At 38.0% G+C, this 27,985-nt stretch overlaps 1 long non-coding RNA gene across 2 annotated transcripts in view; it reads left to right on the top strand.

Moving 5' to 3' along the window:
* Window positions 1–27,985, top strand: part of LOC104860032 — a 74,200-nt gene that overhangs the window by 1,202 nt on the left and 45,013 nt on the right. The window contains exon 2 of one of the 2 annotated variants that reach the window (XR_779552.1): window positions 1,017–1,067. This is a non-coding gene — a long non-coding RNA (uncharacterized LOC104860032). Of the gene's footprint in view, window positions 1–1,016; window positions 1,072–27,985 lie in introns of both variants that reach the window. The other variant, XR_779553.1, reaches the window with a different exon arrangement.

The following is a 27,985-nucleotide window of genomic DNA, read 5'->3' as shown; positions in this document are numbered from 1 at the left end:
ATATATATATATATATATACATATATATATATATGCCAAAAATGTATACACACTTCAGGAAAAGGAACTAGTATGATGCTTTCTTAACAGATCATGTTACCCTTGTGTGATTGACCCTATAGAATGTTATATATCACAGAAAACCCACTATACTGCCCCAGCCCTTAGAGAAAGAATTGAAAATGCGTGTACAGCAGTCTCAATGACCAAGATTACCCAAGCAGCAGTTGGCTGTACCAATAAATGTTTGGAAGCTAATGGCTATCACTCTTGTAATTGCAGAGGCCAAAGGTAATGTATTAATCTCACAATGTCTCAATAAATTTAGTATTCAAATATTTATACAAGTTTTTCTTTATCTAAAGTGTGTATACATTTTTTTGTGAATTCTTTATTTCTCCCTCCTACTCCCCCTTCTCTTTCTCTCTACATATATATGTATATCATATATACATACAAAGATATCTATACCTCATCTATCTATCTCCCATGTTTAAAAGGATTTTTTTGGGTAGAAACATTGACTAGAGGTGACATTCAGGTCTTTGAATTAATGAAAGAAACTGGGCTCACCAGGTTCTTATAATTTTTAAAAAAATAGGCAGAAGTATTATTTGTGTCAGAAATTAAAAAAATATATAGATAAGAATAAGAAGTGGCATTTACTTTTAAATTACCTTTTCCTGCATTTCTTTATCATGCTTTTGCTGTTATCTCTGAAATATCTAAAGATAAGCAACCTTAGTCAAACATTATTTTATTGATTTATTTATTTTTATTTGTTTTTGATTTTTGAGACAGGGTCTCACTTTGTAGTTGAGACTGATCTAAAACTCACTATGTAGCCCAGGCTGGTCTGGAACTCACAGTGACCCTCCTGCCTCAGCCTCCTGAGTGCTGGAATTACAGGCGTGCGTCACCATGCCCGGCAGTCACACTTTAATATGATTAGTTTAACTTTTTTATTTGACAATGTAAGATTGGGCTCTTAAACTGTGGTATTTTAAATCTCTTAGTGTCTTATCTGGAACCATTAATACGAACTCTACAAAAGCCAGATTGCTGGGGTAGGTAAGTTGAAAGATAAGTAAATATTCTAGATTTTTCTAAAAACGTTTAGTATGTAGAGTTGATTGCCTTCTATGGTTAAAGAGGCCAACAGAAACACTGGAGGAATCAGAGACTCAAGCTCAGGAGTCAGTGATGGCCACCTCTGAAAGATACAGACCCCTTGGGTCAAACAGAGAGCTTGCTTCCATGTCTCTGGTTTCCCCTTTCACTAAATTTATCGTAATCCTTTTCACTGCCTCCTCTTCCTTTATCAGTGCCATTGTTTTTAGGGTTTTTCAGAGGTCAACCTCATCTCCCTCTACATCCACTCTGGGACAATCTTACCCATCTCCATGACTCCAGATACCACCTGGAGGACAAAGACTTCTCTGGTCACCACCGTCACTGGTCTAGCTCTCTCTTCCGACGTACAAGTCTCTTGTGAATCAGCCCTTTGCTTGCCTTTCTTTTCTTCTTTTAACTTGATTTTTAATCTATAAAATATAATAATGATAATAATAGATATTTAGGAGACATAATGTGACATGTATATCAAGTTGAATGGGTTAAAAATAGTCCAGGTTTTTGTGCATAACAAGAAAAGAATTGCCAAGTGTATACTTGGTAGTAATTATTGAGTAGCTATGTTTATTGAAGATCATGGGATGGTAGCAGCAGGAATAGGGAGAGGGCAAAGGAAAAAAGGAGGAAGAGGAACCCTTGAAAACTCAGGCTTTCAGTATTTAAAGGGCCAGACACCTCTTACTCTAGGTCCCTTTCATTTTGGGCAGACACAAAATGACTCCAGAGGCCTCCCATTCTGTCACTGGTGTAGGTGAACTGCTGCCTTGGGCATCAGGACCTCCTAAACTTAGACATGGACAATCATTAAGGTGGTATTGTGTTTATAGTTGAATGAAGGGAAGGGAGTGGCTGCCTCAACGTCCCAGTTTCTAACTACTATGTGAACATTGGGGAACATTAGGTTAAGTGAAGTAAGTTAGGAACAGAAAGACGAACGTTCCATTGTCTCTCTTACAATGTGGAAATTACAAACACTGAGCTCATGGATAGAGAGTAGAATGGTTGTTGCTACAGCATAGAAAGTGGTTAGGGAGAGGTAGACAGGGCAGAGGGGAAAGATGTTTGTCAAATGGTACAAAGTTTCACTAAGGAAAAAGTTGATTACTATGAATGTAAATATCAGAATTGCTGAAAGATTGGATTTTATATAGAAATGTGTGTTGACTTTGCTTATTATAACCTGCTGTTTCAAAGCCAGTAATGATGAAGCGGGTAGGTGATGAATGAGTGTTACAGTCGAGTGGGCCAAAATTAGTCCAGGTTCTTGTGCACAAGGAAAGAATTGCCAAGTGCACATCTCACAGTATGTAGTAACTACACTTATGGAAGAGTACAGGACAGTAGCAGGAACAAGGAGAAGAACAAAAAGAAAAAGAGGGTGAAGGGGAAAGGAGATTTGAAGGTGAAAGGAGAAAGGGACTTGAGTGCGGACAGAAAAAAGGGGACTTGCTAACTCAGGCTTCAGGTATTTGTAGGGTCCTAAGGTTTTGCTTACAGTGGTCAGGCTTAACCCTTGGTAAGCATTAGGGTGGTTCTAAATTGAAGCCAGGGTAATTGTTAGGGTGGTGTAGCACTTACAGTTCAATGAAGGGGAGGGAGTGACTCAGCTCCCTTGTTTCTAACTGTATTATGAGGACTAGTACTCTTCTGGTATAGACTACGCGACTTAAATTTACTTTTAACTAGAAATTCCACTGCTAGGAATTTACACTAAAAGATTATCCTAATAATTGGAACCAAAATATATTTATAAGGGTCTTGATATATTATTAATAATATAAAAACGTGGAGACTCCTTTTTAATGGAATATGAAGTATAAATGTTAGGAGGTGTGATTGAAATGTATGATGAATATTTAAATAAAATTTATTAAAGTAAAAAAAGTCATCATTGATCTCCCTCAAAACAGGGCCCACCCCATGCTTTGAACACACTTATCCCATCATTCTTGCTGTTTTCTGCTTTTTTTCTCATTGAATTTATTGGTGCATTTTAGGTATACAGTATAGTTGCATTCATCATTGGGATCATGTACATGACTAGTCTTGGTTCTCATTTTTTCCCCTTACTCTTGCCCTCCATTCATCTCCTCCTCCCTTCCCTATTTACAGATACTTTATTTCCATTTTTTCATTTTCTCGTGTTTTTTTCTTTTCCCTTATTTCCTTTTTCCTACCCTTCCCACTTCCCCTACACCTTTAGCCCTTTTCTTCCTATTTCACATTGCCAATTATACCATTAGGATCTTATGTACCATTATAGTTTTTCACACCAGAGAAACTATTCAGTATTTATACATGTGTGACTTATTTATTTCCCTTAGAAGTATATCCTCAATATGTATCCATTTTTCTATGAATAAATCTAATTTCCATTTCATAGAAAACCACATCTTCTTTATCCAGTTTCCAACTGATGGGCAAATGGGCTGTTTCCAAGTTTTAGCTATTACAAACTGTGCTGCTATAAACATAGGTGCTCATATATCACTGTGATATGATTCTTTTAATTCTTTTGGAAAGATTCCCAGCAGAGGGATGGCTGGGTCAAATGGAACCTCTAACCCTAGTTCTTTGAGGTATCTCCAAATTGATTTCCACAGTGGTTGCACCAGTCGGCACTCCCACCAACAATGGAGAAGGGTTCCTTTCTCCCCACAGCCCTGCCAACATTTGTTATTGTGTGATTTCTTGATAGCAACCATTCTTTATGGGGTGTGGTGGAATCTCAGTGTTGTTTTCATCTGCATCTCTCGAATGACCAGTGATGTGAAACATTTTTTCATATATTTACTTGATGCTTTTACTTCTTTGTCTGAGAAATGTCTGCTCATTTCAGATGCCCATTTTTGAATCGGGTCTTTATATTAGGGGCGGCTGAGTTTTTTGAGTTCTTTATATATTCTAGATAATAGCCCTTTGTCTGAGGAGCACCTGTTAAATTTTTCTCCCACATTGTAGGTCATCTTTTATTCCTGTTGATGGTTTATTTTGCAGTGCAGAAACTTTTTAATAAGATGAGATCCCCATTGTTGATGCTTTCTGCTAGTTCCTGTTCCACCAAAAGACTTTTAGACTTAATTGACACTTTCAGCAGAGTAGGTGGATACAAGGTCTATACTCAAAATTCAATAGCCTTCTTGTACACAAATAACAGGCTTACTGAGAGAGAAACTGGGGAAACAATTCCTTTCACAATAGCATCCAAAAAAATGAAGTATCTAGGAATCAATCTAATGAAAGAAGCAAAAGACCTCTACTTTGAAAACTACAGCACTCTGAAAAAAGAGATCAAAGAAGCTATAAGAAAATGGAAGGATATCCTCTGCTCCTAGGTAGGAAGACTCAACATAGTGAAAATGGCCATACTGCCAAAACTGCTATACAGATTCAATGCAATACTGATTGAAATTCCAACACTATATTTCACAGAACTAGAAAAAATAATCCAAAAATTCATTTGGAACCAGAAGAGACCTAGAATAGCAAAAGCCATCCTAGGAAACAGAGACATGGCAGCAGGTATAACGATCCCCAACTTGAAACTATACTACAAAGCCACTGTGATAAAAACAGCATAGTACTGGCAAAGAAACAGACCTGAGGATCAGTGGAATAGATTGGAAGATACAGAAACAATTCTAGACATACTCAGCTACCTCATCTTTGACAAAAGAGCCAACCATCATCACTGGAGGAAAGATAGCCTCTTTAATAAATGGTGTTGGAAAAACTGGATTTCAACCTGCCAAAGATTAAAACTAGACCCTTATCTTTCACCACTCACTAAACTAAAATCCAAGTGGATTAAAGATCTAAATATTAAAAAAGAGTAACTAAAATTGCTGGAAGATAAGTTAGGCAGAACTCTGAAGACATTGGCATAGGAAAAGACTTTATGAACAAATCCTCAGTAGCACGGGAACTAGCAGAAAGAATCTTGCTGTTTTCTGAAGTTGTTCTGAAAGTTCTCTTTGGAGCGTGTCTTTCTTTACAGGATGTGACCAAAAATAAGGTGAATGCTACTTCCAAGTGCCATCTAAAACAAAGGCAGACTTGTTAAAACATTATGGTGGGTCCTTATCGACCTATTCACTGGATCTGGCCCCATGTGGCTTCTGGCTCTCCTCCAAAGTCAAAATGATCATGGAAGGTAAACATTTTGAATTGATTCAGGACATCGTGGCAGCCATGACAGCTCAGGGAAACACTCATGATAGATGACTTTCAGAACTGCTTCAGAATGATGAGGTAAGTGTGTTCAAAATGACGGGGGGGGCATTTTGTGAGGAGGCTGAATGGCAATGTCTTTTCCTGTGATCATTTTTTAAAAAAATTTAAACATTCACCTATTTTCTTTCCTACCTTCTATATAAGGGAGCCATTGAAAAGACCATGTGATTTCTGACTTCTAAGAGTAGTCATACACACATTCAGTCCTATAATCCATATTTTGTTACAGCACAGCAATTTCCTTTACTACTTTTTCTATCAATATCTCTGCCTCTGTTCAAAGGCCACACAGACAACCTCAGTAAAGGTAGGTGACTAATTGATGAACCAATGCAGCTGGTAGATCCGAACCAATGAGAATTCCATTATTTAAAGATTTTTGTTGCTTGTTTTGTTCATACCTAGGTGAACTCTGACATTCCTTTTTAAATATTAATTTTGTCGGTACACTGTTGATATACATAATGATCACATTTATCACAGAAAATTTGTGCCTGTGTGTAACGTATCTTGATTCTACTTTTCTCACCACTCTCTTCACCTCCATTCAAGCCTTCTTCCCCTCATTATTTACAAAAGCTTTGTTTCCATTTTCCCTTTGTATTTTTATTTCTTTTCCCTTCCTTCCCTTTCCCCCCTCCTTCCTCCCTTCCTGCCCTTTGCATTTGAACATTTTCTTCCTACTTCCCAGTATCTGTTATCCATTTTGGTCCTTATTTACCCTTTGGGTTTCTCACACAAGAGAAGCAATGTGACATTTCAACATGTGTGTCCAATTTACTTCACTTAAAAGTATGGTCTCAAAGTGCATCCATCTACCTAAAAATATCTCAAGTTTATCCTTCTTTATGGCTGAATATTACTCCATTATCAGGAAAAAAACACATCTTTTTAATTCATTCATCGGTTGATGAACATTTGCGTTGTTTCCAAGATTTTGCTGTTATAAACTGTGCCACTAAAAACATGATTTCTTAATAGTAGTCATTCTTTCTGGAGTGAGATGGAATCTCAGTGTTGTTTTCATTTGCATTTCTCAAACAACCAATGTTATCGAGTATTTTTCATATATTTATTTCCTGTTTTTACTTCTGAGAAGTGTAAATTTATTTTAGATGCTCATTTTTGGATTGGGTCTTTAAAGTTGGAGGGTCTAGGGCTGGGGATTTGGCTCAGTGGTTCTGTGCCCTCCTTCTCAAGCACAAGGACCCGAGTTCGATCCCCGGTACCAAACAACAAATAAAGTTGGAGGGTCTAATGTTTTTGAATTCTTTATATGTTTGAGATATTAGTCCTTTGTCTGAGGAACAGCTGGCAAAATGTGTTCCCCACACTGTGGGTTGTCTTTTAACTCTGTTGGTGGTTTCTCTTGCTTTTTAAAACCTTTTTATTAAGATGAGATCCCAGTTATTGATTCTTTGTGATAGTTCCTGTGTGACTGAGGTTTTGTTCATAAAGTCTTGCCTACACCAATGTCTTTGATAGATCTACCTATTCTATCTTTCAGCAAATTGTTTTAATATTTAGATATCTGATCCATTTTTATTTTAATTTAGTGCATGCTGAAAGATGTGGGTCTAGTTTTAATCTTTGGCAAGTGGAGAGCCAGTTTTATAGCACCATTTATATTAAACAGGCTTTCTTTCAGTGAAGGTATTTGCCTCCTTTGTCAAAGATAAGGTGGCTGAGTATGTCTGGAATTGTTTTTGCATCTTTCAATCTGTTCCATTGATCCTCAGGTCTGTTTTTTTGTTGTTGTTGTTGTTTGTTTGTTTTTCAGATACCATGTTGTTTTTATCACAATGACTTTGTAGTATAATTTCAAATCAGGAATTGTGATGGCCCTGCTGTGCCTTTGTTGTCCAGAATTGCATTTGCTAGTCTATCTCTTCTGGATCCAAATAAATTTTAGGACGTTTTCTTTTACAGCTCTGTGAGGTATGCTATTGGTACTTTGATTTGGATTGTACTGAATTTGTATAAAACTTTTGGAAGTATGGCTATTTTAGGTATACTTGTTCTGCCTACACAAGACCAAAAGATGTCTTTCCATTTTCTGATATCGTCTTTGATCTTTTTTTTCAAAGTACTGTAGTTTTTAATGTAAAGGTCTTTTACTTCCTTTGTTAGATTGATTCCTAAGTATTTTATTTTTCTTGAGGCTATTGTGAAAAGTTGTTCCCCTAATTTCTCTCAGTAAGTTTGTTATTTGTGTATAGGAATGCTACTGATTTTTGAGTGTTGACATTGTATCTAGCTATGCTATTGAATTTGGTTATTCAATCATGGTGTCTTTTGGTAGAGTTTTTGAGGGTCTTCTATGTGGAGTATCATGTCATCCACAAATAATGACAATTTAACTTCTTCATTTGCTATCCTCATTTCTTTCATTTCCTTCTCTTGTCTAGTTGCTCTAATGCTTCCTTTCAAAAACTTTCAGTTTTTGACCATTTAGTATGATGATGGATTTTATCTGATTGAGATTAAAACCTTCCATTCCAATTTTCTGTAGGGTTTTTATCATGAATGTGTGTTGGACTTTGTTGAGATGATTATTTGATCTTAATGCTGTTATGTGATGTATATCATTAATTCATTTGCATGTTGAATCATCCCTGTATCCCTGGGATGAATCTTCCTTGGTCACAGTGTATACTCTTTTTGGTAATTTACTGCATTACATTTGCCAATATTATTGAGGAATTTTGTATTTATATTCATTACAGAGATTGGCCTGTAGTTTTCTTTTTGGGTTGGATCCTTCTTTGGTGGTGATAACATGGTAAGGCTTGCTTCCATGAATGAGTTTGGGAGTATCACTTCATTTTCAATTTCACTGAAGAGTTTGAGGAGTAATAGCATTAGAGCTTCTCTAAATCTTGAAGAATTCAGCAGTGAATCCATCAAGACCTGGGATCTTCTTCATTGGTAGGTTTTTGATAACATCTTCAGTTTCATTGACTCACATTGATTTATTTAGAATTTTATATCCTTTTATTCAGATTTGATGATTTATTTGCATCTAGGAATCTGTCCATTTCTTCTGCATTTTCCATTAGAGTATGGGTTTTCAAAATAGGTATTGATGATCTTCTGGATTTTTACAGTATCGCTTGTGATTTCACCCTTTTCATTCCTAATTGCAAGGATTTAACTCTTTTCTTTCCTCCTTTTTTGATAAATTTGGTTACAGGTTTGTCTATTTTATTTAATCTTTCAAAGAACAACTCTTCAGTTCATTGATTCTTTGTATTGTTTTCTTAGTCTCAACTGAATTAATTTCTGTTCTGATCTTTATAATTTCCTCCCTCATAAGTTCTTTGGGTTTAACTTGCTCTTCTTTTTCCAGAAGCTCGTGGTTCAACATTTGGCTATTTATTTGAAGTCACTCTGTTTCTCTGATGTGGGTAGTCACCACTATAAATTTCCCTCTTGGGGATGATTTAGCTCACTGGTGCCGCCCCATCTGCCTAGCAAGCACAAGGTCCCAAGTTCGATCCTTGATACCAAAAGAAAAAAAGGTAAATTTCCTTCACAGGACTGCTTTCATTGTGTCCCACATATTTTTATATGATATATTGTCATTATCATTGAATTGTAAAAAGTATTTAATTTCTTCTTTCATTTCATCTGTGACCATTGGTTTTTCAGAAGGGTGTTATTTAATTTCCATGTGTTCATGCAGTTTTTGTCTTTTATTTTGACATTGATTTCCAGTTTTATTGCACTATGATTGATAATATGCATGGGGTATTTCAATTCCTTTGCATTTATGTAAGCATGTTTTATGAGCTAGTATGTGGTCTGTTTGGGAGAAAGTCTCATATACAGCTGAGAAAAATGTGTATTCTGTTGTGGGGTGAAACATTCTGTGGACATCTGCTAAGTACAATTGTTCAAAAGTTTGGTTCAAATTTGATATTTATTTTTTTATTTCTTTATCTAATTGATCTATTTGTGACAGTGTAGTATTGAGATCTTCCATTACAATTGCATTGATATTTATCTGATTTTTCATACCTATTAATGTTTGTTTTATATAGTTGGGTGGTGGTGTTTGATGTATATATATATTTATGATTGTAATCTCTTCCTTTTGGATTGTTCTTTTAACAAGTACGTGGTGAGCTTCTTCATCTCTCGGTCAATCTTGACTTTAAATCCACTTTTTTTGCAAATAGAATAGCTACCCCTGCTATTTGTCTGGGTTTCTGTCACACAGAATATTGATTTCCACTCTTTTTGTCTATGAATTTCCTTCTGAGTTAAATGAGGTTTTTTTATGTAGTATTTTGATTGAGTCTTTTTTTCTTGACTAATTCCACCAATCTGTTTCTTTTGATTGATGAGTTGAGACCATTTACATTGATGATTATATCTGATATGTATTGATTTATCCTTATAATATCATTTTTGTGTTGTTGGTTCCCTTTCTTTTTCCTCTGTTTATTTGCCTCGCCCCCCTCAAGAAAAATTAAAAATAATGTTCATACTTATGAAAAAATAAGAAACGATTGAGAAAAAAAGCAAAGAAAGGCAAAAAAAGTGTATTTCAGGGCATGTCTCTGCTGTCACTAGAAGCCAAAAGAAGAAGAAAGAGCCCAGATCAGTATTGGATGATCCCAGCATGTCTGCACTGTTAGAGTAGGTGCTGGACAATCTCAGCAACCTCGTACTTTGAACTTCACTGAAGTTCAGGCTGATCCTGGTTTCTGCACTCTGGGTGTCTTTTGCTATCTTGAACTTAGCTCTCCGACCCTGGTGTCTCCCATGGCTGTGCTCTAGCCAGACACTGGGAGCATTGAGAAAAAGCCAACCCATGGCTGCATTGAGCCCCATGTTCAGCTGACCTCTTCCCCAAATGGCATCTAGCCAATTGTCTTCTCCTGGGAATGTTTGGTGTGGAGTTACTCACCAGCTGCTGCAGCTCACAGAACCCGCTGTTGTGTTTCACTGGTGCATTTCTCCTTGGAGTCCTCTGGAGTCAGCTGCAGTCTCTGGGCCTCTGTAGATTCAAGCTGCCTCTCTCATACTTTGAGCTGGAAGTCAGAGAGAAAACGTAGTTTGCCACCTTCCTCTTCTGTGTTGAGGCCCCTCTCTTCACTCTCTCTGTGGGCTCCAATTCTCCCTCTTGGTCCTTCTTGGGTCCTGGAGATCCACCTCCCTCCTTCTTTTCTTCCCCAAGTTGCTATACTCCAGTGTCTGGATTTGGAACCTCACAGAGGCTGATTTTTCCCCACTCACCACTCCACCATCTTTCTGGAAGTCCTGATGGCCTTTTTATTATTGAAATACAACAATGAGTTTTTCCTATGCTTCTTTCTTAATTGGCTAGATCCTGCCTAGAGATGGGGGAATTGTCTGGAGGAGAATCAATTGATTTAGCTCATGTACGTGATGGAACTGGACGGAGAAACAGTGGAGATGATCTTTGTAGAAAATGTAGTCCTCTCGAAAGAATAGTAAAAATTGAGTCTCAGTTGGAAACAACTGACAACTTCATTGAGGTAATGTGTAAACATGGCATGAATGGATTTCTATGTGAATATTTAGATAATGCAAAAACTCTAAAACCATTTAGTGCACATTAACCACTAAATGTTCAGAATTTCAGAGTTCTAGAAGTATTAAAGGTGCCTGGTTGAATAGACTTTGTGGGTCAAAATTGCACCCAGTTAATCCTGTCCTCTAGAGGTCCTCTAAACCAGTGGTCCTCAGCATTTTTGGCACCAGTGATTAATTCTGTGGAAGACATTTTTTTCTAGAGATGAAGGTGAGGGATGGGTGGTAATGGTGGTTTTGAGATTATTCAAAGGAGCATGCAACCTAGTTTCCTTGAATACACGGTGAGAAGCAGGACTGGCATTCCTATGAGAACTTGATGCCAGTGCTGATCCAACTGGAGGCGGAGTTCAGGAAGTGATGGAGAATGGATGTAAATAAGAGTTGACACTTCACTGTCTGCCCTGTTCACCTCCTGCAGCACCACCTGGTTCCTAACAGGCCACAGCCCAGCAGTGCTGGTCCTTGGGATCCCTGGTTGTAAATATTTCTTTTTTTTAGATTTTACTTCCTTAGAGCAGCAGCATCCTTTAACGGTTTCCTCTCCTTGTATGGCCTGTCTATACCGCACAGTACTTCAGAGCCCTGGTGTTTATGCATCATCCCCAGATGGAGCTTCCTGCTCTGTCACTGAGTCTTTACAGAGATTGCCATCCTGTGTGGCTTGCCCCAGCACAGATTCTTGATTCCAGTGGTCACCATTCCATCATATGAAGAGCGCCACTATTCTCTAAGTATCACGTATCCTCCCTGCCAGGAAGAAATGCCTTTCACTCTTCTTTGTCCTTCAAGATTCAACTCTAATCTCTTCTCCTCTTAAAGGAATTGATTCCATTAAGTTACTACTTACCCTTCTCTGTTTCCACAGCACTTTGTATATTCTTTGATACTTGGACCATGACTACCTGATCACTTGACCCATTTTCTTCCCTGGAAAGTCACATAGTGAAAATAAGGAGACAACTTTATATTTTCTTTTCCTTTTTTTAGGGCCTTTTAGAGCAGCTCTTCTGTGTTGCATACATAATCACCTGGGCCTCTTGTAAAAGGCAGATGTGACTCAGCTCTTAGCTTCCAGTAGAATATTATCCTGTTGCCTTATGGAGCACACGGTAGCAGGGGATATAATTTGGGAGTTATAAAGTTTAATGAATAAACAAAAAATGGCAAAATCAATTATTGACAAATCATGCTCCACTTTATTTTCTGGTATTTTTAATTCCTTAAAAAAAACTAACATATTCATTTGGTCTAACCCTACAGGCCATTATATTTTATAGTTATGTTTCCTTACATTTTACTATTACTAAAATTTATCTAGTCTGGAAGTATAGCTCAGTAGTAGAGTGCTTGCCTAGTGTGTACAAGACACATGGCTTAATTGCTAGCACTGCAAAACAGAACTTTTTAAAGTTGCCTTCTTTAATCATCACCCCTTTTGAGAAATAAAATTTAGGTTTGTTTCAACAAAGACAAATGCTGAATAAATCTGTTATTATAATCAGGGAAATTATATAATTTAAAATATTTTATAATTAAAAAATATTTTGTATATATTATTTAGTCACAGCCAAAACTATTATACTTGCAGATCAATGGGGCAAAATGTGTCATTAGAAATTTATTAGTAAATACAGGTGATTCACTCTGATGTTCTTAAGTTATTGAACAAAATATATTTTAAGTGGTCCAGCCAAACTTTAAAATGGATGCTTGCTTTTTCATAGTCATGGTTCTGATTCATATTCATTTACAGCTGTGTCACACAAAACAGTAAAATTTGGTTTATCTGGGCCCAAACTTAGCCTTTTCACATTCTTCACCTCTATGAATATGAAAATGAAATTCAGAACTTCCTAGCTACAAAGGGCCCAGGGATATTTTCCATACACACAGAATACTTTATTCACTGTCAGCATCTCCACCTTGGAAACCAAATCAGGATGTACTAATAAATCATCTGCATTGTAAAAATTCAGATCAACTGCCAAGCAATTAATGGGAACATTTGGTTAGTTTGATGGTCCTAATGACCAAATAGTTGACTCTGATGCAATTCAATTAGCATCACAAATCTGACTCACTCGTAATAGCAAAAACAGGCAATTCCAAGATAATTCATAACTATTGTCTGATAATCTCTGGTCTACCTTCATTGCGTTACTTAAGAATGTTGACAATTTGACTTCCTGAGTTTAGCTGGGAGCCTTGTAGTGATGAGGACACTTCTGGTTCTAAACCTTTTTGATTCAGTGAATAATGCTGTTATCTCCACTACAAGGTTTTGGTCTCCTATTTAGATGTCATACTCTGCTTTTGTTGCCATTTATGGGCACCTTTAATTTCAAATGTGAAATCTTTCATTGTAAGGAGACATACATTATATATTTGTTTTACTGTGCCTCAGGGAGTGAAGCCAAGTGCCTTGAAGATTCAATTAGCAATAGCGAGGACGGTGATTAAAGAGCTAGACTCTCTTACTGATGATTCATTTGGTCTCTTTTAGCTAGTTTCTTAGGGAATAAATGTAGCTTGAAATAAAGTTTTATTTTAAATTAGTGTTCACTCCTACCCAGCCAAGAAAGACTTTTTCACTCCCAAATCCATTACCTTTTTCATACAGTGATATTATGATCATCGCTTCACCATATGCAAATTGCTTGAGCCATTTGAAAGACTTGATGAGCCTGAGTGTAGAAAGATGAAGTTATGTGACTAGAACCTTATCTTTCACCTTTACCATTTTGAAGTGGAAATCACATATCATTGGCATTAAAAAGGCATTAAAAAATCTAGACTTCTGTCTTCAAATGGCAAAGGTTGAATCTACCCTTCTTTCACCGAGCTTGTATCTTCTGGTATGAAGAATTCCCATCTGTCTCGTATAGCTGACTTATGTAAGCTATCTGGTACCCGTGGGCAACATTTGCTCTAAAGTTTTAGGCTGTGTAAATCTTTATGACTCCCAATACCAACATGGAAGTGAAGAATAGACAATGTATTGTGCCCTTTTGGTGCAATTTACTCAGCCCAATTTAGGCAGGGGCCAGTGGTGTTTACTCTAAGAAGAGGCAGCGGAAGACCAAGGTCTAAGGCTCTTCTAACAGCCAGCCATGAGAAGGTAGGGCTTCAAAAATTTTGCCACATGGCTCCCACAGGTAACAAGACACAGAGGAGGAAACTTGGGGTGTTTGTGATGGTGGTGGTGGGTTCATTATTCGAGAGGATTTTAAAGGAGTAACAAGGCTGTTCCTGCTAACAAGGGTCTCAGGGCCTCATCAACAGGAAGGCAGATAGAATGAACAAGAGAATAGTCTCATCATCAAATGAGTAAAGAAGTCAGTGCCCCCGTTCACTTGGGAAAGCAGCATGGTACCTCATTAGTAAACCAGATGCAGCAGGTGGTCAAGCCTGAGTCCCAGTGAGTAGCAGGCAGGCTGAGGGTGTCAGCTCCTTCTGTGATTCAAGAATAGGGTCAGAACCAGAGCTAGATACAACCAAAATGTAGAAGATGTCCTTGAATCTGCCTCAGAGGACCTGAGAAAAATCAGTGCAGAGGAAAGTAATTCATTATTTGTCAGTGCAACTCTTCTTGCAGTTAGTATAAATATGGAAGTATATTTATTTTTAAAAGCCAAAGATAGAACATGTAAACTTTGTAAACGTGTCAAGTAAGAGTATAAGCCTACGAAGGATATCTACCTTTGTTTGCCAATGCTTATGCAGTTGGCATTAACGGAAACTTGGATAGAATGGTTCTGCTACACTGTTACATAGAAATGGGTATTAGAATTCAAGCCATACTTCTTGCTCTAACCCCCCAGCTTGGTCTTTCCCCAGTAGAAGAGTGCTGCATGCACACATTTGGGTTTAGTAATCAAGAACAGGGTTATTGTGTAGGCAAGGCCAGAGGATGAACAGGGAGTAATTGACATATAGCTCTTCACTGCTATGGTTCTAGTCACCTCCTCTCTGGTAATCACCAACAGATGACAACACCCTTTCCTGCTGAGAGGGGATCAGGTCTCACAATCTTTCTCAAAATTGAGCCTCACCAGCTGATCAATTAAGGTTGGTGCTAGAAATGAAACGCGTCTGCCCTCCTTTGACTAGATGTTTACTCCCAAGTGTGCTGTGGATGGGACCACTGGGCAGAGGCTGAGTATCCCCATCCAGGTTAGAATCAGGCAAATTTCCATCCAGGGAAATAAATCTATGTCGGATTGTGTACTTTTTAAGATATTAATTTGTGTTGGTTGTTCCTCTGTCTTATGGAGCAAAATGCTCTGGATGTTGGTGCACAATATAAGACAGCACATCTTGTGGGCATGAGCCCATCACTGCATTTCTTTTGCTCTATGATAATCTCTGAATGATAATCTCTGTGATAATCTCCAATAATTGTCTTAGTTACTTTCTTGTCATGAAGACACAATATCCAACATCTACAACACTAAGTTTATCTTGGCTCACAGTGTGTAGAGCTTTTAGTCCATTGTCAGCTAGCTCCACATCGGGGTGGTATAGCAGAGGGGCATGGGTAACCCAATGATCCATTTATTTCTCCAAATCCCCACGTATGAGTGCATGTGACTTTTAGGAGGAAATCTAGATATAAAGCATAACGGTAATCCATGACAACAGATAAGGCCTTGTGTTAATTCACAGATTGTGGTACTAGTACAAAGGATTTTGGGGGCAACTGTTGAAAGGGTTAGAGAAACATGACCTAATATGGCACATGTGGCTTTCAAAATCCAATGTAGTGGGTTTCTTAATTGTGAGTGGAGCAAGTTCGAGCAGCTAGTCTCTAACTCTAAGAGAAGAATTTCAACATTCTTTAGACTGATAAAGTTCTAATAAAGTAACTTTTTCACCATGGCAGCCCCTTAAACTTTTTTGATATTTATCTCCCGTCATATATTTGATGAGACCATCTAGAGTGCTTGCTATTCTTTGCTCAGCAGATTCATTTAGCATCATGAGATCTAGCTAATGAGCCATCACTGTGTTCTGTGAGCTATTGGAAGAGGCAAGATTTTTCTGGATCTGATTGGGAAAGAGAATGAGAGAATTTATGGTGGTGTGATGAAGTAGTAAAGTTTTTTTTAATGTAATGGAAAATGTAATAGTTTTACAAATTTACACTAGTAAGTAGCATAAGTAATTTCCTTAAATAACAATTGCACACAAAATAACCTATTATTAAAACTTTTATGGCCACAAACTACTAATGATCTGTAAACAAAGACAACATTTTAACACATGTGCTATTTGCCATAGGACTGTATCCCACGAGTTTTCTCTGAGTAAATACCTTAGCCACAAGCATTGCTAGAGAGTATTTTGGGGGCAGGTAGTAAAGTTTTATGCAACTGTTAAACAATGCTGTAAAAGAAATATGTTATCCCTGCCATATAAATACAAACTCCTTTTGTTCGGAATGGGAATGCAGTGCTGACCAGGTCACTCACTGCATCCCTAATAGCAGGCACTGTGTGCTTTGTTCCAGTAAAGACACTGTGTCTGAAATGCTTGCTGTGATTCATCTTAGTATCTGATCAAGCTTGTGAGAATCTACTGTCATTTCCACACAACCTACCTGGCTTTTGCACTAGTAATCTAGACTAATAAAAAGATTTATCATAAGAATCACTCTTGGCATTCCTTAAGCCTTCCGTGTCTCTCCTGAGGAATGTATTTCTGCCTTTGGCTTGCTGTTTTCACAGCAGCATCATATCTAGTAATATCCACTTGTTCCTTCCCCCTAGAATGTCCCTCCTGCCAAATGTCAGAAAGCCAATGTGGACGTTCTGTTACTAAGTGTATCTATTTCCACTATTCATTCTGGGCTTTCAACCCCATTAGGATTGAACTAAAATTCTGTCATTTGATGTCTGTGAATTCGAACTCTGACTGGCAAACTTTCACATCATTCATGTCTTTGAAGATTAGCTTCAGTTTAGGAACAGATTCTAACATCTCTTGGGACATCTTTATATTCCCTTTCCTGGTACATAAAAATGCTGGTAAGTGTTCATGGATTCTGGGGAGGAACCAAAAGAAGACCACAAATCCCTACGAAAGTGGATTGCAACAATTTTTTTCCATACTGGACCTCAGTTTTTCTACCTATGTGCTGTATATATCAACAAGCATCTTTTTCATTTTTTCAGATTCCATAGTTAGTATGTGTTTTGTTCTAATGAGATGAGTCTTGGTGGGACCCTGGGCAGGCGCTGGTCATCAAAAAGTCCAAGCTATGATTAGAAGATTGGAACTTGGGTCGGGGATATAGCTTAGTGGTCTCATACCTGCCTGGCAAGCACAAGGTTCTAGATTTGATTCCTGGTAGAAGGAGATAGGGAGAGGGAGAGGAGGCAAGAAAAGAAGAGAGTTGGAACTTTTAGCATACTTCAAGGAGAGAGAGGTTGGACGCAGAGTTCATAACTGAGTGTGTCTGCATATTGAAGTCATTATAAAATCATTAGCTCTGAGGTGGGGAATCTTCCTGTGGGTGAACACACTGATAGGCTAGGAGAGAGCGAACCTCCACTGCACAGGGACAGAAGCTCCTACCCCGGACCCAGGCAGACCCCATGCATGTCTTCATCTGGCTGCTCACTTATATCCTTTAAAATATTCTTTGTAATAAATTGGCAAATAGTAAATGAACTGTTTTCTTGGATTCTGTAAATAGCTCTAGCCAGAGAAAGAGTTGTGGGAACTTCTGACTTGTAGCCAATTTAGGACACAATTTTTGGGTAACCTCGGGTCCTACTACTTGCTGCAGACATTTAAATTCAGGAGATGGTCTCCAGGGTAACTTGGGAACTGACTACTTGTCATGGACATTTAAAGTCTGGGGATAGTCTTATGGGACTGTGATCTCAAACTCTGGACTGTGTGCTGACTGTTGAATGTCAAGATGGAACTGAATTACAGGACACTGAATTAAAGATAGGTTTGGAAAATTGGTCAGTCTGGAGAAAAGTCCCACAAATCTGGTCAAAGCAGTGTTGAGTAAGAATATGGAGAAAAATGATTTAGTTTTCCCTATATCAGATTAAAGTTGTTTTAATATTTAAAGACCAGTAAATGCAATTCACTATAGATTTATGAAAAAGAAAAATCCCATAGTTATTCCAATAGGTATAGGAATAATACCTTATAAAATTCAAAATCCATCCACAATTAACAGAAATAAAGAAATGGAAAATAAACAAAAGATTTTTTTTGTTTAGAATTAAAAGGCTCACAATATTGAATTTATTTTATTTTTCTCATTGAGTTTATTGGTACATTTTAGGTATATAGTACAATTACATTTATCATTGAGATCTTGTACCTTTACGTGACAGGTCTTGGTTCTCATTTTTCCCCACACCCCTGCCCTCCCTTCAACCCCTCTTCCCTTCCCTATTTACAAAAACTTTACAGCATTGAATTTAGTAAGGGGCTTGAACTTTTCAATGATTTGTGTTGGGTTTACTGAAAATCTTTATTTAAAAATGCACTTTGATCCCTACTTTTCAACATACAGAAAAATTTTTCTTGAGATAGGGCATAGATTGTGATGTAAAGCAATTAAGCTTTAGAAGTGAACAGTCAAAAATATTTTCATGATATTGGGATAGCAAAGACTTTTTAAATGGAGCACAAAATGCATTAATAATAAGAGGAAGTATTAATCAACTAGACTTCATTAAAACTTATTAAGAGACATTAGTTTTGAAGTAAAAAAGCAATTCCCAGAAGATATTTGTAGTACATAAATCCAGCAGAGGACTCATGTTCAGAATACATTTTTAAAAACTCTTATAAATCAATCATAATAACACTGTCTTTAGTAATGGGTAAAAGGCTTGAACATATTTCTCAAAACAGAGTATCCAAGTGGCCCCCAAAGATTATATAGAGTCCAAAAAATTGAAATCAACAGCCCAAACAGATATTGTATCTATGCTGGAGAAATAACTTATGTTGTTATTAATACAGTTATACACAGTAAATTGGTTGAATACAACAGATGAATCTCATAGACATAATATTCAGTGAAATAAGTCAGAGACAAAAGATTGCATGGTGCTTGATTCCATTTCTGAATTTCAAATGCAATCAAATCTATCATGATAGAAGTCAGAATCATTATTACATCTGGGGGAAGGATGCTGTTCAAGCAGTGTGAAGAATCCTACATCTGCAGATAAACATATCCCATGTCCTTAATTGGTGGTTACGTAAACGTACATTATATTTAAAAATTCATCATGTTCTGCACTTAAGACTTGTAAACTTTACCCAAAATTTTATCAGTGAACTTTCCTGAAGTCATAAGTCAATTTTTAAAATTAACTCCAAATACAAAAGGAGAGGGTGGACAGAGGTCTGTTGGTTGGATTAAAACACATGGGTTAGATACATAGACAACAAATCCACCTGCCTAAAAGGTCTGCTCCTAACCTATGTAGGTACAAAAGGGTGCTATGCTGCATTTCCCCTCTCCTGCTCCTTCTGCAAGTTATATATCAACTAAGTAATACAACTGAGAATTGAACACATGCACAGTCTAACTCCAGGATCTGTGTGGTGAATCACTGCACTAAGATCTTTTTTTTTTTTCCTCAGAACACTATATACTGAGGGTATATCAATGCACTATCTTTAATTTTATGAATACAAGATTCCTTTTGTTGATTCCTAACAAATATGTGATTGCCATCTCTAAGTTTTCTTTATAAAACAGTAAGTTATTGCATCACTTCAGGTATTAGTAAAAGGAAAGGAAAGAAAAGAAAAGAACAGAAAAGGAAAAGAAAGGAAAGGAAAGAAAACAACCCAGATGGCTTGAACTCTGAGCCTGGGTTGATATTTTCAATTATGTGGTCCAGATTAGGCAGACTGAGTAAGGCATTGTTTCTCTTTGTGGTGAGCATAGTTTTGTGCCAAGAGGTAAAGTGATAATCACTTACTGTAAAAGCAAAACTAGCTTTCTGGCTGTGATCTATTTAAATTATATTGCTGCTGAAATATTTGCTTCCTTGGAAAAGAGTCCTCCCCCTCTCTCTTTCACAAACACACACACACACACACACACACCCCATTCCCGAGTTTCTACCTGAGAAAAAAAATAAAAACTCAACTTACAGTTGGCTGAGTCATGCAAATTGCGAAATACCAAATGTATTTCCATTCTGATATTCTCAGGCCAACCCCCTCTTCATTGCTACCAAGGTCCCCCATATTTTTGGCTGCTCTGGATCAATGGTACCATCTGGTGCTGCGGTGGGAAACTGCTCTCTTTGCTGTATTTTCTCTACCACCTTCTTTCTTACCCTGCAGGAAGATGGGCCCAGATGAGATGATGCGCTTATCTCCTTTGGCATTTTTCTCCATCTTCACCTGTGCCAGTTCAGCTAATCCCTCTTCCAGTAATCCTTTATTTATATTTGCCCTATGACTACTGGGATCTCAAGAATGTGTTGGGCAGTGGGTTGTGAACAAACATAAATCAAGACAAATCTACAGCTTTTATTATAAATCATCTGAATTTTTCTAGAGTATTTGGCAATACTTTTAAATAGCAAGTAAGTGAAGGAGCTTTTGTTTTACGGTGTTAGGGTTTTAAAATACATGCATTCAATTAATCTGCATACATATATTTCTCTCTGCCAGAGCTTCTGTTTTGGATCCTCTCTGTTGGTCTGAGAAACAGATGGTCTTCATCAGTTGTCTCTTATCAGTCTTCAGATTCACCCCATGAGCTGTCTATGCTCCAGTGACTTTTCTCTGTAGACCAGAATAATATACCAGCATCCTTACGCTTGCATGCAACACACCCGATAGATGCTTGAGTGGAAATGATATATAGGTACTTAATTATTGCATAATGGATGGATTTGTGTGGCAAAACCTGAACTAGGACTATGAATTTTCTAATACAAGGGCAGCAAGAAGTATAGATTCCTAACTATGAGATACATTTGGAAAGAAGAAGAAAAAGAAAGCTGAATGTAATTAAGCTTCTAAATCTAATCACCGGTTTATAGTTACAGCAAAGGATAAACATTACACCAACCACAAAGATGCAATTGATCAAACTCTTCACATGGGGAGCTCTCAAGGACAAATGATCTGATGTCTTCAAGAAATGCTTGGCAGTCAAGAGAGAAGAGAAGCCCTTAAAAGAAACTGTATTGGCCTGCTTTCTTATACTGGAAGCAATCAACTTATAAGGAGAAAAGGTTCATTTTGGCTCACAATTTTGTAGGCTTAGTCCATCGTCAGTTGTCCCAGGCCTGTGTTGCTGTGTGATGGTGGGAGTGTATGACACATCAAACCCGTTCTCCTTGTGGCCAGGGAGAAAAGCACAGAGAGAGAGAGAGGAATAAACCAGGGTCCCACAGTCCCTTACCCTAGTGAAGTGAGGACCTCCCACCAGACCACCCTTTCAAGTTTCCAACTCTTCCTGGAAACACCATAGGAGGGACCCAGCCTTTAACACATGTGGCTCTGGGGGACATTTCAGATCCAACTATGATAGAAACCCACTCAACATATGTCATGTAAGAACCTTATGGATTCTGATTTGTAAACACTCAAGTCTAAGCAGACATTTCTGAGATGTTATTAAGGAATTGTTAATTTTCTATGCAATAATAGTAGAGTGATAATTCTGAAAAAAGTAAAAAGCAAGCATTATTAATAAAATATACATAGGGTCAATGTCCCCAGACACAGAGCTCAAGATAAGGATATGAGTGAGGGATGAATTCTGAAAGAGCTCCATGAAACTGGTCGTGGGTGTGGCACAGGGCAGCAAGACAGAAAGGGGAAGAAATCAAAATGGGTGTGGTTTCCAGCAAAGTCCCTTGAAGGTAGCTTCTGCTCAGACGCCCCCCGCCCCCGAACTGTGCAGTTATGTCACCCCTTGGAGGTGCTGTGTCCTCACACAAAGCAGCTGGGCTCTCACACATGAGTGTGCACCCAGCACCAGCTAAAATTCACTCCCAAAGATGTAAACTCCCAGGTCTTCCAGGACAATGCAGTGCCAGAGCTCAAGGACAGGCCTCATGTGCTGGCAGATTCTTTCATAGCCCACAGAAGACACAGGGCAAGCCATGGTTGTGTGCCATGTGCTCATAATGAATGTGGCACAAAGCACTAGACAGGCAACACAGGTAATGAAATCACATCATACTTCTGAGAAACAGTTTTTACTCTGCCTTTACTGCTCTGGGGAAAGCAGCTGTTTTTAGAGCTCCTCTAGTTTCAGTTTATTCTCTGCAAAGAGCCACTTTGTAACTCAGCAGTGGACTAAACACAGCTGGAGGCATGTGTATGGGGAAGGTGTTTTTTTTTTTTTTTTTTTTTTTTTTTTTTTTTTTTTTTTTAATGATCAAGGGCTTCCTGCCACCTCTGCTTCTCCAAGTGCTGTCACATTTAGTTCTCAAAGCAGAGGTTTCCCAATGCAAGTTATTCCTTTATTTCCAAGTTGAGTTTTAGTTAGAAAATACCAGGTAAAATACCAGAGTGGACCTGTTTCTTTCAATAATATTGCAGCCCTGACTGTTTGGTTAAATTATTTCTAACACAATGCAGGGTCTTCTCATTGGCCTGCATCTTTGATCTGCCTTGCAAACTTGCCAGATCTCCCTTCAAGGCTATGCTAGCTTTGCCATGTGTCTCTCTGGCTCTAGTTCGATTGCTCCCTTTTATGCAAAGGTTTTCTTATTACATCATCATGAGGTAGAGAGGTTCCACCACCAAGGTGCACACTCAGTCACCCCAAAAATCTGTCCCACTTGGAGTGCATCAAATGCACTTTAAGACAGTTTACCTTGATTAAGTCAAGATGTCAAAACATTTTGCAAATTTTCTGTCTACACAGATTCTCATTAAGCTGGATGCTCTTTTATGAATTTACTTCTGACTCGTATTTCTATTAGCAAACTTTGATGCCTTTCTTTACTCCAAACTACTTCCCATCTGCGGAATAGTACATAATCAGATTTGGTATTCAATTCAGTGCTCATAACAACTGTTGAATACACACACACACACACACACACACACACACACACACGTTCAACAAGATAAGGTGACTTCCTAAAGTCAGTGCTGGCACTACAGTTAGGATGTGATTTATCCTCAAGGGCTCATGTATTGGAAGTTTGGTTCCCAGGTGGTGATATTGGGAGATGGTATAAAACCTTTAAGAGGTAGGACCTAGTGGGAAGTCCTTAGGTCACTGGGAGGACTGACCTTGGGAGGCTGAGATATTTTTCAGTGGCCCCTGGGTGGTTCTTGTGAGAGGGTTGTTATACAAGCTGGAGCCTGGCCTCACGCAGCCTCTGATTTCCCATTTTGAAATGCAAGCTCTTCCTCCCTTGTGCTGTTCGGCTGTTGTGATGCCACTGGCCATGTGGCCTGCACTGGGACTAAGCCAGTGCTGATACAATGCCCCTGAACCTCTATAGCTGTGAACTAAATAAGGCTCTTTTAAAAATAAAACTATCTTGCCTCAAGTATTTTATTATAGTTGTGGAGAACGGACTAATACCTCTGGTAAAGTGTAGAGCCAGGATGTACAGTGAGTTTATCTGACTCTTCCATTTTCATTCTTTTACTCTGCTGCAAGATGAGAGAGATGCCATGGTTCCTGCTTGCCCCTTTTGATCACTTTCCAGATTCCCTATGGAAAAGTCATCCCTATTTTACCAAGATCTGGGGTAATTATCTTGCCATCTAAAGAAATGGCAAAATAATGAGTAAAGATAAGCTAAGCTGCTTACTGTGTATAAAGTACACTCATAACTTTCTTCATAACAGCCTTATGAGAGATGTACTATTGTTGTCCTTATTTGGAAAGCAAGGAATTAAATTATTTGCTCTACATCGCATGAGTAAGTGGCAGGGTTGGCTTTGAATATATGCAGTTTGCCTCTGGAGTCTTAATGCATTCCAGTCTTCTAAGGACTGAGGGTTTACCTTAGCAGCCAAACAATACCATGTCTGAGTGGTCCCATCAATCAGTCTAGTGGGTATTATTAGCTCAGTAAAAGGCCTTTTGTGGAAGATTATAGTTTCTAACGACAATCCCACCTGATGTGATCCTAAAATCTGACCTTGGCATTCCCCCTACTGAGTGGTGAAATCTGTCTTCTCCCCTTGGGCCTGAGTACATCTTTGCAACTGCTGCCATGAATAGAGTCCAAAGCATGTGACACAATGTGACTTTCAAGGCTAAGTTGTAAAAATACATCCAGTATATCTTCCTCGTTCTCCTGGAATGCTTGTCCTGGAAGACCCATCATTCTTTTGTAAGGGACCTAATCAGGCCATGTAGGGGCCCATGTAGAAAGGACCCAAGTCCTCTGGCCCCTGGTCCTGTAAATCTCCCAGTCAAAACCAGTACCAGCTTTGAAGGTGGGCATCACCTTGAAAATGAATCTTTTGGCATACAGTGAAGTCATCTACCCTGATGACGACCACCTAAAGAGTAGCAGTGAACTGTTTCTGCTACTCTCTGCTCCAAGGGCAGATTTATGAGAAAAGTAAATGCTATCCTCACCTTAAGTTGAAACATTTTGAGATGGTTTGTTTTGCAGCAATAAGTAGCCAAACTGGCTCCAAAACCAATGTCTTTTCAGCATTGTACTTGGTGCCCAGTAAGGTGGTGGTGATCTCAGTAAGAGAAAAGCAAAAGGACTCACATTGACATGTCAGGCACCATGCCAGGCACTGCCACACACTAATCTGGTTTGTTTCATAAATTAATTTTGTAAAGACAGGACCATTATTCCAAATCTACAGGGGAGGGATGGACAGCCAGAAGGCCAGTGACTCACCCATTTGACAGTAACAATACCAGCAGGCAAATAGCAGAACTGGAATTTAACAGAAGATCTTTCAAGCAGATTGTATCCTATCACTAATATTTTCTTTCTGCATCAAATCCCAGCATACTGAGATGGTAAATAAAACTGGCAAACTAAAAGAAGCTCAGACCTAAAGAGGTTAATGAAAATTTGACCTTCTCTCAAATTAATAATGGAGTTTCATACTATAGCAACCACATATAAGCTTATGGTTTCCAGTTGGAAAATAATTATTATGGGGATGATGATGAGATATTTATTGAGTAAATATAAAACATATAAATAATACATTTAAAAATAAGTCAGATACCATGTCAGAGGCTTCATAAATATGACTTCATTAACAATTCTCTATTGCAGGTATTTTTATCCCCAATTCCCGATAAGGACAGAGCTTCACAGCTTTAAAAAACTTCCCAATAGTTAATAGCAAGTAACTCAGTCTCCTTGTAAGTTTCTGGTTCATAACCATTTCATTAATACGCCAACTGAAAGAGGGAGCTATGGAAAACAGGCATCCAGTCCCAATGAAATGCATTCCCTTGGCTATCAATGGGCAGAGAAGATGGGCAAGATATCTAGCAACACCTAGATATGCTAACAGGAGCAGTGGGCAATTCTAAAGTACCTCAGGAAGCCTTGTGAGCTGCTTTGGTGAGTTTATAGGCACAGCTGTGATTTAATATCCCACCTGCTGGACCTCATTCTTTGTTGCACGGTAACATTGGAGAGCGCTTCTTAGCCTTTTGATATTTGATATACCAGTTCTGAAGGCCACAGTGCTCTTGGAAAGAGCAGAAGACAATAAAAGGCTATGCTTCATTCTATTTATACAAAGACCTCTTGTTTTTACTGGTTCTTTTAAAAATGTTTGTAATATCTCTCTGTCAACCATGGCCATCCTGACCTGTTTCAGAAAAACTATAAAGAGTTCTACCAACTGTAAAGGACTTCTCTGCATCCCTAAGGAAAGCACAGACCTGGGCAGCCTTATGCAGCCCCCAACTCACACAAACACCTCGGGTGTCTGCCCAAATGGTAACTGTCCCAACAGCATAAATACAGTTGTTCCTTGGCTTCTGCAAGGATTGGCTCTAGGATGGCCTGCAGCTATAACATTCTCAAATCTTTTCTATAAAATGATGTAGTATTTGCATACAACACTCATCCTTTTGCATAACATTACATCATATCTACTACAATTTAAGTGCTATCTCATAGTTCTACTGTACCATTTAGGGAATAAAGAAACAGTCTGTGCACATTCAGTACAGATGCAATTTTTTTCCAAGTATTTTTGATTTGTGGTTGACTGAATCCACAGTTACAGAATCATAGATACAGAGGGATGAGTATAATTTTAGAATAAAATTGATGGCAAGGGGAGGCGAGGTTGTGAGGAATATTTCTTCTAACTTGATGGTAAGAGACTATTTGTGGAGGGAAATAGGTTTTAAAAATAGACACCTATTTCGACTACTTATTTCAATTTTGAAGTAAAGGGTATCTGTTTGGATATTTTAAAAGAAGGGGACAGAGAACAAAATGCTGGTTGCCATAGGGATGAAGAATCATCTTCCAATCAGACCAATATGAAGTCAAGTAAAAAACTAGAATTATGAAGAGGAGAAATATTCCAAAGGAGCAATTGTCTATTTTGTTGCAAAAAAACCCACAACCAAAGAAGAAAAATAAATGCTAAAAGACCTATATAGTGCAGAATTATGTATTTCTCTGCAATTTTCATTTGCTGTTTATTAATCACTAGGGCTCTGTGGCTGATCTGATTTAAAGAGTAACTTCCATGTTAATTTAAAATCAACATTAAATTAATTTCCATCCATTTTTGCTCATATTCCAGAAATGATTGTGGATCTAACAGATACTTAAAAGCTTTATAGAAGCTTTAACATGGTTTTTGAAACCATTCCTGAGTGCTGTTTGATTATTTCTTTAAAATATCTGGTAACAAGATGTTCAGATCCTGAAATTTGGGATCAGACAATATTACAGTTGAATCTTGATTCTACTGCAGGTTGTCTAAAGTGACTTTGGGATCATTCATTTACTTCTCTGAGAAAAGCAGGGACAATACTTACTTCAAAGGGTTAAATAACATAATGCATTTCAAAACTTAATGCCCATCTCACAGAATGGATCACTGATGGGCTGTTTATCACTGTGATAACCATATACTATTTGGTTGGGTTGACTGGGCTTACTTTTTCAGCTCAATTCAAGTTGCATATTCAGAGATCAAGGTTCCTGAACTTTCTAGGTTCTCAGATAAGATACAAGATTTGGACACAGATGACATGTGATAAACACCCTCCATAAAAGATGAAAGATCATTTTTTCTTTCATGTGATGTAAATGCAAGGATATGGAGCACAAGGTTGCTGCTGGTGCCAGGATCTTAGGCTTCAACAAATGGAGGTTCTGTGCAAATAGAAGAGAGAAAGATGTCAGTAGACAGGCAGTAGTCCAAGCCATGCATGGATCTTCTATGGCCTCTCTCTGTCCAGTCTCAATTATAGAATTTCAGTCTGTTATGGAAGGAAGAGGAGAAACTTCCAAATTGTCCACACCTAATAAAACATTTGTTTCTCTTTCGATTTAATCAAACTTCTAAATGTGTCTATTTCAATGAAAAGAATTTATCAGAATTGCATTAAATGTTGTCCATATTGCTATTGTGCATACTTATAGTCATGTAACCAATATTATCCGTTCCCATTTGCATTTCCTACTTATAGTTTTGATTCTACATAGAATGAAGGAGGATTGGGGCTAATTATTCTGAGGCCTTTCTAGCAATGGTAACTCCGAATCCAAGTAGTTAAACAAGCCATGAAAGGTATCAATAGCCCTTTGGTCCTTTTGATTGCCAGTCTGTGACCTCGGCCACTCCACTGAGCAAATCACCTGGAAAAAATTCATGAGCTTAAGATCATGACGTCTGACTCTCTAAGAAACCACAGGCACTGGCAATAGGCCACTTTGTATGACAACACTGTCCTTTCTAGCTCATGAAGACGAAAGTAGGAAGGAAATTCTGAATTGTCAAGATAGGCAAGTGCAGTGAGAAAAAACAAGTCATTATGAATTGAAAGTGAGAAAAAGTGCTAAGATTATATGATTGTCTAATGAATGTCAGCTCTTTACCTCAGGGCCTA

This window comes from Fukomys damarensis, unplaced genomic scaffold (assembly GCF_012274545.1).
Source record: "Fukomys damarensis isolate Sample0158 unplaced genomic scaffold, DMR_v1.0_HiC HiC_scaffold_7, whole genome shotgun sequence".
NCBI lineage: Eukaryota > Metazoa > Chordata > Mammalia > Rodentia > Bathyergidae > Fukomys > Fukomys damarensis.
The sequence above is the reverse complement of the archived record's forward strand: the minus strand, read 5'-3'. Positions and strand labels throughout refer to the sequence as shown.